General features: G+C 50.6%; 1 long non-coding RNA gene across 1 annotated transcript in view; it reads left to right on the top strand.

Annotated features, from left to right (window-relative positions):
* The first annotated feature begins 631 nt into the window (after nt 1-631).
* LOC109387607 (uncharacterized) overlaps nt 632-11,113 on the top strand; it is a 14,127-nt gene continuing 3,645 nt past the window's right edge. Inside the window, exon 1 of the long non-coding RNA XR_002125043.1 lies at nt 632-1,636. This is a non-coding gene — a long non-coding RNA (uncharacterized LOC109387607). The remainder of the gene's footprint in view (nt 1,637-11,113) is intronic.

The raw sequence follows: 11,113 nt of genomic DNA, 5'->3' as shown, positions 1-11,113 counted from the left end.
TGATAACTGGTGATGAGAAGTGGATTGTTTACAACAATGTGGTGCACAAACAGTCTTGGTCCTAATGTGATGATTCACTTCAAATGACATCGAAAGCAGACATTCATCAGAGGAAGGTTATGCTCTCAGTGTGGTGGGATTGTAAAGGTGTCATGTTTTTCGAGCTCCTACCAAGGAACCAAACAATCAATTTTAATGTGTACTGTTGGCAACTGGACAGTTTGAACGAATCCATCACCCAGAAATGTCCAGAGCTTGTTAATTGTAAAGGAGTTGTGTTCCATTGGGACAATGCAAGACCACACACAAGTTTGATCACCCGTCAAAAATTATTGGCGCTTGGATGGGATGTGTTGTCACACCCACCATATTCATCTGACCTTGCACCATTAGACTTCCACTTGTTTTGCTCTCTTCAAAACTCCTTGCGTGGTATAACGTTCAATTCAGATGAGGTTGTAAATCAGCACCTTGTTCAGTTTTTCGCAAATAATGACAAGTCCTTCTATGAACTAGGAATTATGAAGTTCACTGAAAGATGGCAAAAGGTTATCAAACAAAACGGGCAATATACCATTGATTGATCTTTATTCTTTATATAAATAAATGACCCTTGAAAAACATAGACAAAATATGTCATGACTTTTCTGAAGACCCAATATTAATAATACATGGATTATAACAGAAAACAGAAACTCAACCATAGCTCATTGGTTTATTCTATGTATAGTGAAATTATCCACATATAAGTTGGTTTATTCTATTTACTCAAAAACTTATTAGACGCCAATATATACCATGCTCTACTCCTGGAAGATGAAACATAACAGTGAAAAAAAAAAAGGAAAGAAAGAATGCCGCCCTGTATTTTTAGAATAGAGCTTACATTCAGGAAGAAATGATGTAAATAACCATGTGACATTCCTCCAGAGCAAAGCCAGCCGTCACAGACGAATGTGATGGGGCTGGAAATCAGCTCTCCTACTCGCTTCCAGCCTCAAGTGGAAATGGACGGAATTTCTTAGCTTCCAAAACCAGGGAGAAATGGGCAAGGCAGGTGCGGAATGAGTGGCACCCCCACCCAGGAGGGGGCGCCAGGGGTGAGAGCTCTAGTTCTGATCTCCCTGCTGTGAGCAGCGGAACACATGCCCGCCAGCCAGGATGCCCGGGAATGCTGCCACATGCTAGGGTTGCCGGGCAGCCTCATACGGGGCCCGATTTGACACGTCGCCTTGACTGGACCATGGAGTCCCTAGGTATTGGGTCAAATGTGATTCTGGGTATTTCTGTGAGGGTGTTTTGGATGACATTGACGTTTCAGCTGGAGGAACTGATGGAAGCAGGCTGCTCTTGCCAGCGTGACAGGCCATCACCCAATCCACCGGAGGCCTGGTTAGAACAAAACAGCTGACCCCTGCCCCCAAGTAGGAGGCAATTCCTTCTGCCTGGGGGCCTTTGAACTTGAACATAAGCTTTTGTTCCCATCTTCAGGCTGGAACTGCGTCATCACCTCTCCTGGTGCTCAGGCCTTTGGACTCAGACCAAACTACACCATCTGTCATCCTGTGTCACCACCTTGTCACCACCTTGCTGACTCAGCCTGGACATCTTAGGGCTGTCCCTCCTCCATGATCATGTGAGCCAATTTCTTATAATAAATCATATATGTATATCTCATATTCATGGACCAGAGACTTAACATTGTTAAAATAATAATCCCCAAATTAACCTGCAGATTTAACATAATCCCTGTCAAAAACCCCAAATACCCTTTTTTAGCAGAAACTTACAAGCTGATTCTAAAATCCTCTGGATATGCAAGGGGCCCAGAAGAGTCAAAACAATCTTGAAAAAAAAAGAACAAAATTGAAGCACTTCCATTTCTCAAATTTAAACCTAATGACAAAGCTACAGCAGTTAATATAGTGTAGTGTTAGCACAAGGCTAGAGTTTTTGGATTGTGCATTGCAAATGTGCAGAAATGCGATTGATTTTCTATACTGATCATGTGGCCTGCAACCTTGCTGAACTCATTTATTAGTTGAATAGTTTTTTGGGTTTTTTTGGTGTGTGTGTGTGTGTGTGTGTGTGTGTGTGTGTGTGTGTGTGTGTGTGTGTGTTCCTTAGGATTTTCAATATGCATGCCCATGTTATCCGCGAATAGGGGGAGTTTTACTTCTACTCCAATCTGGGTGGTTTTCATTGCTTTTTTTTTTTCATAATCGCCTGACTAGACCCTCCAGTAAAATGAGGAATACAAGTGGTGAAAGCAGACATCATTGTCTTATTCTTGATTTTTAGCCATATTTTACTATTAAGTATGATGTTAGCTGTGAGGTTTTCGTATATTTATTTTATTAAGATGAGAATATTGCTTTCTATCCCTAGCTTCTTGAATGCTTTTTATCATGAAAATGTGTTGGAATTTGTCAAAAGCTTTTTGTTGGTGTGTTGAAATGCCATGTTTTCTTGTCCTTTGTTCTATTGCATTGATTGATTTGGGGCCGTTTAACACTGAAATCCTGTTAAGTACAGTGTATAATCCCCTTATATGTTACTGGATTAGGCTTGGTGGCACTTCATTGAGGATATTTGCGTCTGTATTCCTAAAGAATATGAGTCTACAGTTTTCTTTTCTTGTGATGTCTGTATGTTTTATTTATGATATTTCATTGATAAGCCTAATATCCACTGTACATTTTAAATAATACAATGTAACAACTCTGGAAATCAGATGACCCCTCACCTTCAATGTTTGTGGCTTCCACTGTTTGTTCAGTGACTTTTCCAAACTATTCCTGTAAAGTTGCGGTCCTTGTTATATGTGGCCTCTGAAGTCTCCTTGGTGAGTTTAGTTGTCAGCCAGTGATTGGGTGCAGCTTTCTTAATGCCACCATCCTCTGTGTCCCCTGGCCTTGCTGAGGGGCTCCCTGTGTCTTCGGGGCACGTGTTCAGTTCCTCGGTGGGAGTCACAGCTCTGCCTCCGCCTTCGCTTCCTGCTGCACAGATCCTCAAGGTCAGTCAAGGTGGGAGACGGGCCGTTCTCAGGTCTTTCCTGGGCGTGTGCACAGGCCTTCCAGGTGCCAGGGCTCAGACATCTCACTCCTCCAACTTACCTTTGAGATTTTCAGCCAGGTTCCATGTCCTCTGCCTCGGGCAGCTGCAAAGTGCGACGGTCTCTGCTGATTGTGTCATGAAGCACCCTGGGTATGTCTGTAGCTTGTCTGCACAGAGCGAGCTCTGAGTCAGGCCAAACGAAGGCCAGCCCTTTGAGTGGCGTTCCCAGTTAACTGTCAGGTCAAATAGTGACAGGTCTCCAGCTCTGTAGCATTAGGGGACCTCCAATCTCATTCTGTCCCCTCGGGTGGTGCCAGGCTGCTGGCTTGCATACGTACCATGGTTCTGAGGCTATGGGCTTTCACCAAGCATAATGGTTAATTTTATGTCAACTTGGTCGGGCCAGGAGATACCCAAATATTTGGTCAAACATTATTTTGGGCGGGTCTGTGAGGGTGTGTCTGGTGGAGATGAACGTTTGCATGGGCGCTGGGAGTGAAGTCCCCACGTGGATGGGCCTCATCCAGCCAACTGAAGACCTGCAGAGAACAGCAAGTCTGAGGTAGAGGGAACTCCTCCTGCATGAGCTGAAATGCCAGCCTTTTCCTGCTTTTGGCCTCAAACTGAAAATCGGCTGTTCTTGGGTCTGGACCCTGGTGGTGTCAGGACTGGGATATACAGTCAGCTCTCCTGGGTCCTCAGCTTGTGGGTGGAGATTCCTGGGACCTGTAAGCCTCCATAATCAAGTGAGCCAACTTCTTACAGTAAGTAAATGTCTATGTACTTTAAATATAGAAACGGAAGTAATAGGGTGTGTGTGTGTGTGTGTGTGTGTGTGTGTGTGTGTGTGTGCGTGTGTGTGTGCGTCCCCGTCCGTGTCCGTGTTTGTCTGTCCGTCCGTGTCTGTGTCCTATTGGTGCTGTTTCTCTGGAAACCTGACAAATACACTAGGGTTGCAGAGCTGTTGGTTTTCAAAACTACCATGTGGTTGGGGAGAGGGAGGTGGACAAGGTGCCAGTCAAAAGGCCACAGAGTTCAGTGTCACGATTGAGACCCAGCTGTTTCCCTGGAGCAGGTGCGTCCTGAGTTGCTGGAAGGCTGTTTCATTGACAACATCCCGAGAAGGTTGGTTTCAGCACGTTTCCCAGTGTCCTCGGTGCTTTATGGAGGAGTGGATATTTGGAGGTTCCTACCTCATCATTCCAGAAGTGCCTCCCCATAAATCTAATTTCTTATCCTACACTTTCCAGAAAGAGTGAGAATATTGAAGCTTTTCCCTGGGTGGATTAATGCAGAAGCCAAATGCAGGGTCTGTAAGAGCGGAGAGAATCGGGGAGGAGCCTGACCTGGAAGGGACTTGGATGACCCAGGAATGAGGCGGCTTAGCTCAGTGTGGGCTAGTGTCTGAGAAGATACGGAAGGACCGAGCGATGCCCGGCCCTGCGTCTGGGCAGAAGAAAGAGGCTGGGGGCTGGCAGTCTGGATGCTGCAGAAAGAGTCTCTTCAGTTGGAAAGGGAAGCTGCGTGGACTCTTGTGTCCTGAATGAGCCTGGAGCGGCAGCGGCCATTCAAGGGGGCACGCCCTTATGCACTGGCCCTGAAGGACCTGTGCTCGGTGAGGGCTGAGCTGGTGACTGGTCAGACCTGGGAGCTTTGCTGAGAGCCTAGAGGTCGCTCTGGGGACATCTGCCTGCCCTCCTCATCAAGGGTCTGGCAAGGCAGAGGGTCCTGGGACGGGACAAGGTTCTCTGTTAATGGCGGTGAACCAGATACCGGCTGAGCCGGCTTGACGGGTCATAGCGATGAAAGAAGTGGACGGGAACAGCAGAGCACAGGAACGGGGCATCGGACGCCTGAGTCTCCAACAAGGGGACTTGGGGCAGGATGTGTAGGGTGCTTGGGAGTCCCCTGAAGTGGGTCAGATTCCTCATGGACAAGAGGTGTTTGCTATTTAAGCAGACACTTCTCCAGTTGCTCTGGAATCAGGGTTTGATGCATTTGTCCATTCCGCTCTCTTGGCTGCCTGTCTGCCCCGTGTTCCAGGCTCTGCGATAGAGCTGTAAAGGAAACCGAGATGTTCCTTGCCCTCCAGGTGACCGCACTGTGGGGCGAGGGGCACCATAGACCTGATGGGCGTTGCTTTGTGTGGCAGCTGGGGACAGCCACCCTGGGGCAGGTGCTGCATCAGAGCCTGAGAGCAAAGGGACACCCAGGGGCCAGTGTGTGCACCCAGGAGCCGCGGGGAGGCCAGTGTGGGTGACAGGAGGCCCCTGTGAGAGAGGGGGTCAGGCTCGAGGTCAGAGGGCAGTGGGCTGATGAAGTGCAGCCTCCTGGGCCGGAAGAAGGACTCCGGCTTTACCTCAGAGTGGCGTTTGGAGCCGGGGGCACGTGGTGTGGGTGAGGTTTCAAAGGGTCACCGTGGCTGCTGTGTGACTAGATTGTGGGGCAAAAGCCGGGGCCAAAACCATGTTCTTTGGCTTTGATTGAGGATTCTGGTGCTAGAGCACATCAGGGTCAGTAGCGGTCAGTCCAAGTAGCGGAGCTGGACAGCTGCGGTCAGAGCCGGTGGCATCTGGCAGGCAGGCGCCGGGCACTGCCCCAGGGCCCCATCCTCTGTGAACTCAGACACTCGGAGAGGTGATGGGTGAGGGAACGGAGTCTGAGGACTTCAGGTAGATTTCCGGGAGCCCCAGCTAATGAATGGGGCGGCCCAGGTCCTTCACATGTGGACACGTACCTCTGTCTACATTGGGTGCAGTTTGTTGAGTGGTCAGAATTTGCGGAGCGTCCATTCTCTTATGAATTCACTCTATTTGCTGCTCACCACGGCGGGCTCCACTGAGGAAGGAGGGGACAGTGATGTGACAGTGAGCACGATGCTTAGGACCTTCCCAAGTCCAGTTAACATCAGCACGCAGCTTGCTTACGTAAGGCCAGCGGTTCAGTTGAGTCTACATCAAGGGCGGGAGTGAGACTGGAAAGGGCTGGCTTGGGCCATGCTTAGCAGGGCACTGGGCATGCGGCTGGCGCTGTGCCTGTGATTGTCACCACAAGTGCCCCGAGGAAGGGTTTGCTGAGCCAGCATGGGGAGTCACAGCCATCGCGGCAGCAGGGCGGAGAAGGGGGGCCGTGTGGGGAGCCTTCTGCAGGCCGAGGCTGGCTCTGCTCTAAGTCCCAGCCACACGGAGACGGGCAGCGGTCACTCCCCACCCTGCACGCTCTTTGCTTTGTGTGCGTGTGGCTTCTGCGTCCCCAGTGCCCCTGGCACAGGCATAAATGGAGAGGCACTTAAGAAATGTGTGCCTTTGTCCTTGAATCAAGCAGCAGATCTAGAAGGCAAAGCAAGAAGCACCTCAGTGTGTCGTCTCCCTGCAAGGCCTCCTCACTCGGCACCTCCTCACCCCGCTCCCCACTTCTCCAGCATGGCTCCTGCTGCACCCCCGCCTCCTCAGGCCTCTGGCAAGGCCTCCAGCACACCGGTCCACCTCTCCCATGCTCCCTCCTCCAGGCAGCCCTCCACTCCTGCAGGGGACTCCCTCCCGCGTCTTCCTTCTCTAGCCATCCTGCCCCACCCTCACCCCTCTGCTCTGGGATGTGGTCCCGCCCTGTGATTTTATGCCACCTTTTCATAATTAGGAATTACTTGTGTGTTTCCTTGTTTGTTTGTTTCTTTCCCCAATTAAACGTGATTTCCTCGAATTGCTTGCACTTAGCTCCTTGCCCAGCATGGGCTCACTGCAAATCAATGCTCCTTGAATAAATTAATTAATTTAGTCTGTGGATGGTTGTTCTTCCCGGCTCCGGGCCTGTTTCCCCCCAGGAGAGGTCAGCACGCTCTCTGAGAGGGGCCGGTCCGCACACGTTTTCATCGCCACCTTCGCTGCTCACCTCAGCTGTCGTGTGTGAGAGCAGCCATGGACGCGACACGGACGTTCGAGCACGTCTGCGTTCCTACAGGGCTTTATTTACGCACCCTGAAATCAGAATCTCAGATCCCTGTCCCATGTCACAAATACTGTCATTTATAATTTTTTCCAGCCATTTAAAGATGCAAAAAAATTTCTTTTTCTCAAGTCGTGTTCATAGGAAAACAGGTGACAGGCCACATTGGGTCACACAGCCATCGCCTGTTGACTCCTGCCCGGCAAGGTCGACGTGGGAATGCAAAGCCGGGTCAGTGGCCCTACCCTGGGCTGCAGGAGGGTCAGGCAGGCAGGAAACGGTCACAGAAGCCCACCCAGAGCTGTGCGCATGGCACATGGGCACCCAGCCCAGCGCAAGCCCCGGGCAGCTGAGGAAAGTCACTTCTGGACCAGCCGGGCACGTCAGGGCGGCTCGTCGGAAGGGCAGCACCGAGGCTGAGATTCCAAGAGTCCCACGCAGATGAGGGAGCGTGTGGCCAAGGGAGTGACCAGGAAAAGGCACAGAGGTGATGCCGGTAAAGGTGGCAGGCCACAGGGGTGTTTACTAGGGTGCATGACAGGAAGGCACATTCATAGACATTGCGACTTCCTTCGGTGGGTGCCCGCAGCCAGGCCCGACGGGCCGCAGGGGACTCTGGGAAGTGCCCGCGGTGTCACCGTGGGCCGGACCAGGAGCCTCTGCCATCAGATAGCGGCCAGGCTGCCGGAGTGCCGGTGCCTGAGTGTATCGATTCGTGGATCAATGTCAAGTGCAGGAGGCCTCCAGTGGCGTGCCCCCGGCCTCGCCCCAGCCCTGTCCCTTTCTATCAGGGACTTGAATAAAGGTGTGACAAGCCTGCTGTCACATTTGCAGATCAAAGCTCAGAGGGACGGTTAATGTGGTGGAAGAAATACTCCGGGTATAAAAAGCCTCCTGACAAGCTGAAACAATGGACTGAAGTGAACAAGATGGAATTTAGCAAGGTTAAGTGTGAAGGCCTGCTCATTATTTAAGAAAAATTCACCGCAAGCGTTGGGAGAAGACGTGGCAGGGAGGGCCGGGCCTGGCTGACGGGCGGTTCAGGAAGGGTGGACCTCACACTGGAGCGGCCAGCTGTGTGTCTGCTCATTACACAGGCTGCCCTGCTGGGGACCGAGCCCAGGAAACAGCAGGGTGTGTCCACTGCCTGCACAGCCCTGGCCGTGCCGTGCCCCTGGTCACACTTCCTTCCAGGGGACGTTGGCTGGAGGCAGGTGTCCAGGGCAGAGGGACAGGCAGGCTGAGGGTCAGATGGGAGATGCCAGGCAGTGGACAGGGGAGACCTCTCCTGAGCCTGTTGGGGCGCCTCTCCCGGGCAGAGCTCTCCCTCACTCACCCCTGCAGGCAGCAGGAGAGCCAATGGGCAGAGGTGACGGGGAGGCAGATTTTTGGCTGGATTTAGGGACAGACGTTCTGACAAGAGCTGTCAACCTTGGAGGGAGCGACCTCTATCACAACTGTCCCCATCAGCTCCTGTTCCACGGCTGTGACATCCGTTGGTGACAGTGTCTTCGATCCGAGAGTTCATTGGTGGTTGCAACAGGGTGACTTTGTAATTCTATCATTCTTTCTTAATTTATAACCTGGCATATTTCTACAAAGAACTTTTTCATCAACTCTTTTTATCCTGGAATATACTTTCTATGGGAAAAGCAAAGTCAATTTCTTTCCTCTTCCTTTCCCTCCGTTTTCAGAGGAATGCGTGGTTACCTCAGCAGCCAACAATGGTGAGTTTTATTGTGTGCAAGTGTCCTTATAAACTAGGAATCTTAATACCGACCATATCCGTTCGGATGCTCACACGCTCTCCTTCAGCCCGTGCCTTTTGACACAACCACAGCGACCTCTGGTAGCTTCAAAGCTTCAGCTTCTGGCATAGAAATGCCCCTTGGACTCCTCTGCCACCTTCTTGCCTGAACACTGGTCTTGGCTAATTTTTGGAGGAGCCCCGATTCTTTCCACTGGGAAACTGTGTAGAGAACATAGCCCAGGTCCGAGGGTGCTCGCGGCTCAAGGCGGTCAGCGCTTCTGGGCATTTTTATCCAAACAAGCCAGGAAATACAGATACAGTGTGTCTTTAAGGAGAAAAAGATCATCAGTTTATACTATGTCCAGTTCAGATTTAAGACTATTGGGTTTCTCTTTAACTTCCTTTGTGTGTCACTTGCATCTGTTTTGTTTTATGCTGGAAATCTTGACTCTGAGGATATCACTATAATTGCTGCGTGTTTCTTTCATATAAATATACATAAGATAGTTTAAAAATAACAATATTTCTTCAAACAAGACTCCTGAACGCAGTTCTGTTTTACTTAAGATATATTCCTGTGGGGGGTCGGGGGTGGGGGGGAGAGTCAAACGACAAAATTTAAAGTCAAAATTGTAACAGTTGTTTTTTGGGGGGTGTACACCAAGCACTTGAAATACAGTTTATTTCAGCTTGTTTTCAGATTTTCATGGTTTTATATTGTTTTTTATTTAATCTTTAAGAATTATGTAAAGATTTTTTTATGGTTTCAAAATCAAATAGATATCAAGAAAACTTTTCTCAGAGACCCCATTATTCTCCTGCTGCACCCTCTCTCCCCCGTAAGAAACCATTGAAATTCATTGTTATTTGTTATTTCATTTGTTTTCTTCCAGTTTTCCATTTCTACAGAAAAAATAACATTTTTAGAGTGTTGTTCTTTCTTTGTGTTTTCATTTTAATTTAGTAACCTACCTTGTCAGTAAGTCCCTGTTAGTGCAGAGAACCAGCTCTCAGCTCGCGTCACCCGCCCGCCCTGGGTCGTGCGCACACATGTCCCTCTTCTGGTCCCAGCCTTTTACTGCCGTTCGCAATCTCACTGAACGATTGACGCATCTGTGAGAGGACAGCACGCCCAAATTTATATCTTAAACTCTCACTCTGCTTGCTATGTGCTGTCTACACTGGGGGTCAACCAGGAGCAGGAAGACCACTTGGGCAGCGGCTGCCCGCGTCCAGGCAGGACGGCGGTGGGCCCAGGCGGTGGCGGCGGTGGTGGTGGCGCTGGAGGGCTCCGTCCAGGTTGCCGGACACGTAAGAGGAAGGACCAGCCAGCTCAGCGATGCCACAGGAGGACTGCTGTGTGGGAGCGTTTGCTTCTTGAGGCTGTGCCCTCTCACAGGCTTCCGCTGCTGCTCCCCTCTGTCCCTTGTCCTGGCTTCCGGCCACATGTCAGGGGACAGTGGGGAGCCTGGGGCGGAGCCCTCCTGTCCATTTCTTCTCTCTTCCGAGCCCAGGGCTTGGACCTGTCACTCTGTTGGCTCCACCAGAGAAGGCCCAGAGGAGTTAAGGGAGAGCTGTCCTGTGTCCACGCTAAATGTAGCTTTTACGTTATTAAACACAGTGCTTGCCGTCTGGGCCTGAGGGAGCTGTATTTGGGCTCACCTCCTGGTGCAACCAGTCCCGGGGGCAGTGGGGACATCGCCTTATCTGTTGATAGACACAGTTCTCCCCTGAACAAAAGGAGGCCCAAGGACCACTCTGCCGTCTGCCCACAGTGACGCTGCTGGCTGGAGACCCTCAGTCACCCTCGTGCTACTTAAGACCTTGTTACAGGCTCTCGCCGGTGTATTGACACTTCCGCTGACAGAATCAATCTATCTGTTTCCTTTTAAGCTGACTAAAAGCAGAGGTGACCAGGGCCCTAGGGGATCACGCAGCCACAGACGCGAGGAGCCTGCCCCCTGAGTCGTCGCATGGAAGGCCCCGTGTGAGAAATGAGCGTCTGTTGCATTATGCCACTGACGTTTTGGGGTTTCTTTCTCACACCAGCGTGTGTTACCCTCACTGATGCAGAACATGCCTGTCAGAGCTGCGGTCCAATGTGACACTCCTGACACTTAAAAACTGCGTCTATGAGGTCGGACAGTTAAGTTCACAAACATCCTAGGAAAAGTGCTACATACCTCGTTGCTGAATATCACTACAGTCATCTTCGAAGTCCTCCCCTTGGGAATCTATGCACCGACGCCAGCGCCCAGCCCACCCTTCAAAGCAATTTTGGAACTCTTTTTCTGGAATGGCCATCAGAGCTGTCATCGTATTACCCTCGATGTCCTGAATGTCATCAAAATGTCTTCCTTTCAA

This window comes from Hipposideros armiger, unplaced genomic scaffold (assembly GCF_001890085.2).
Source record: "Hipposideros armiger isolate ML-2016 unplaced genomic scaffold, ASM189008v1 scaffold_164, whole genome shotgun sequence".
NCBI classification, from domain to species: Eukaryota; Metazoa; Chordata; class Mammalia; order Chiroptera; family Hipposideridae; genus Hipposideros; species Hipposideros armiger.
Note: the sequence above shows the minus strand (reverse complement) of the source record. Positions and strands in the feature narration are given on the sequence as shown.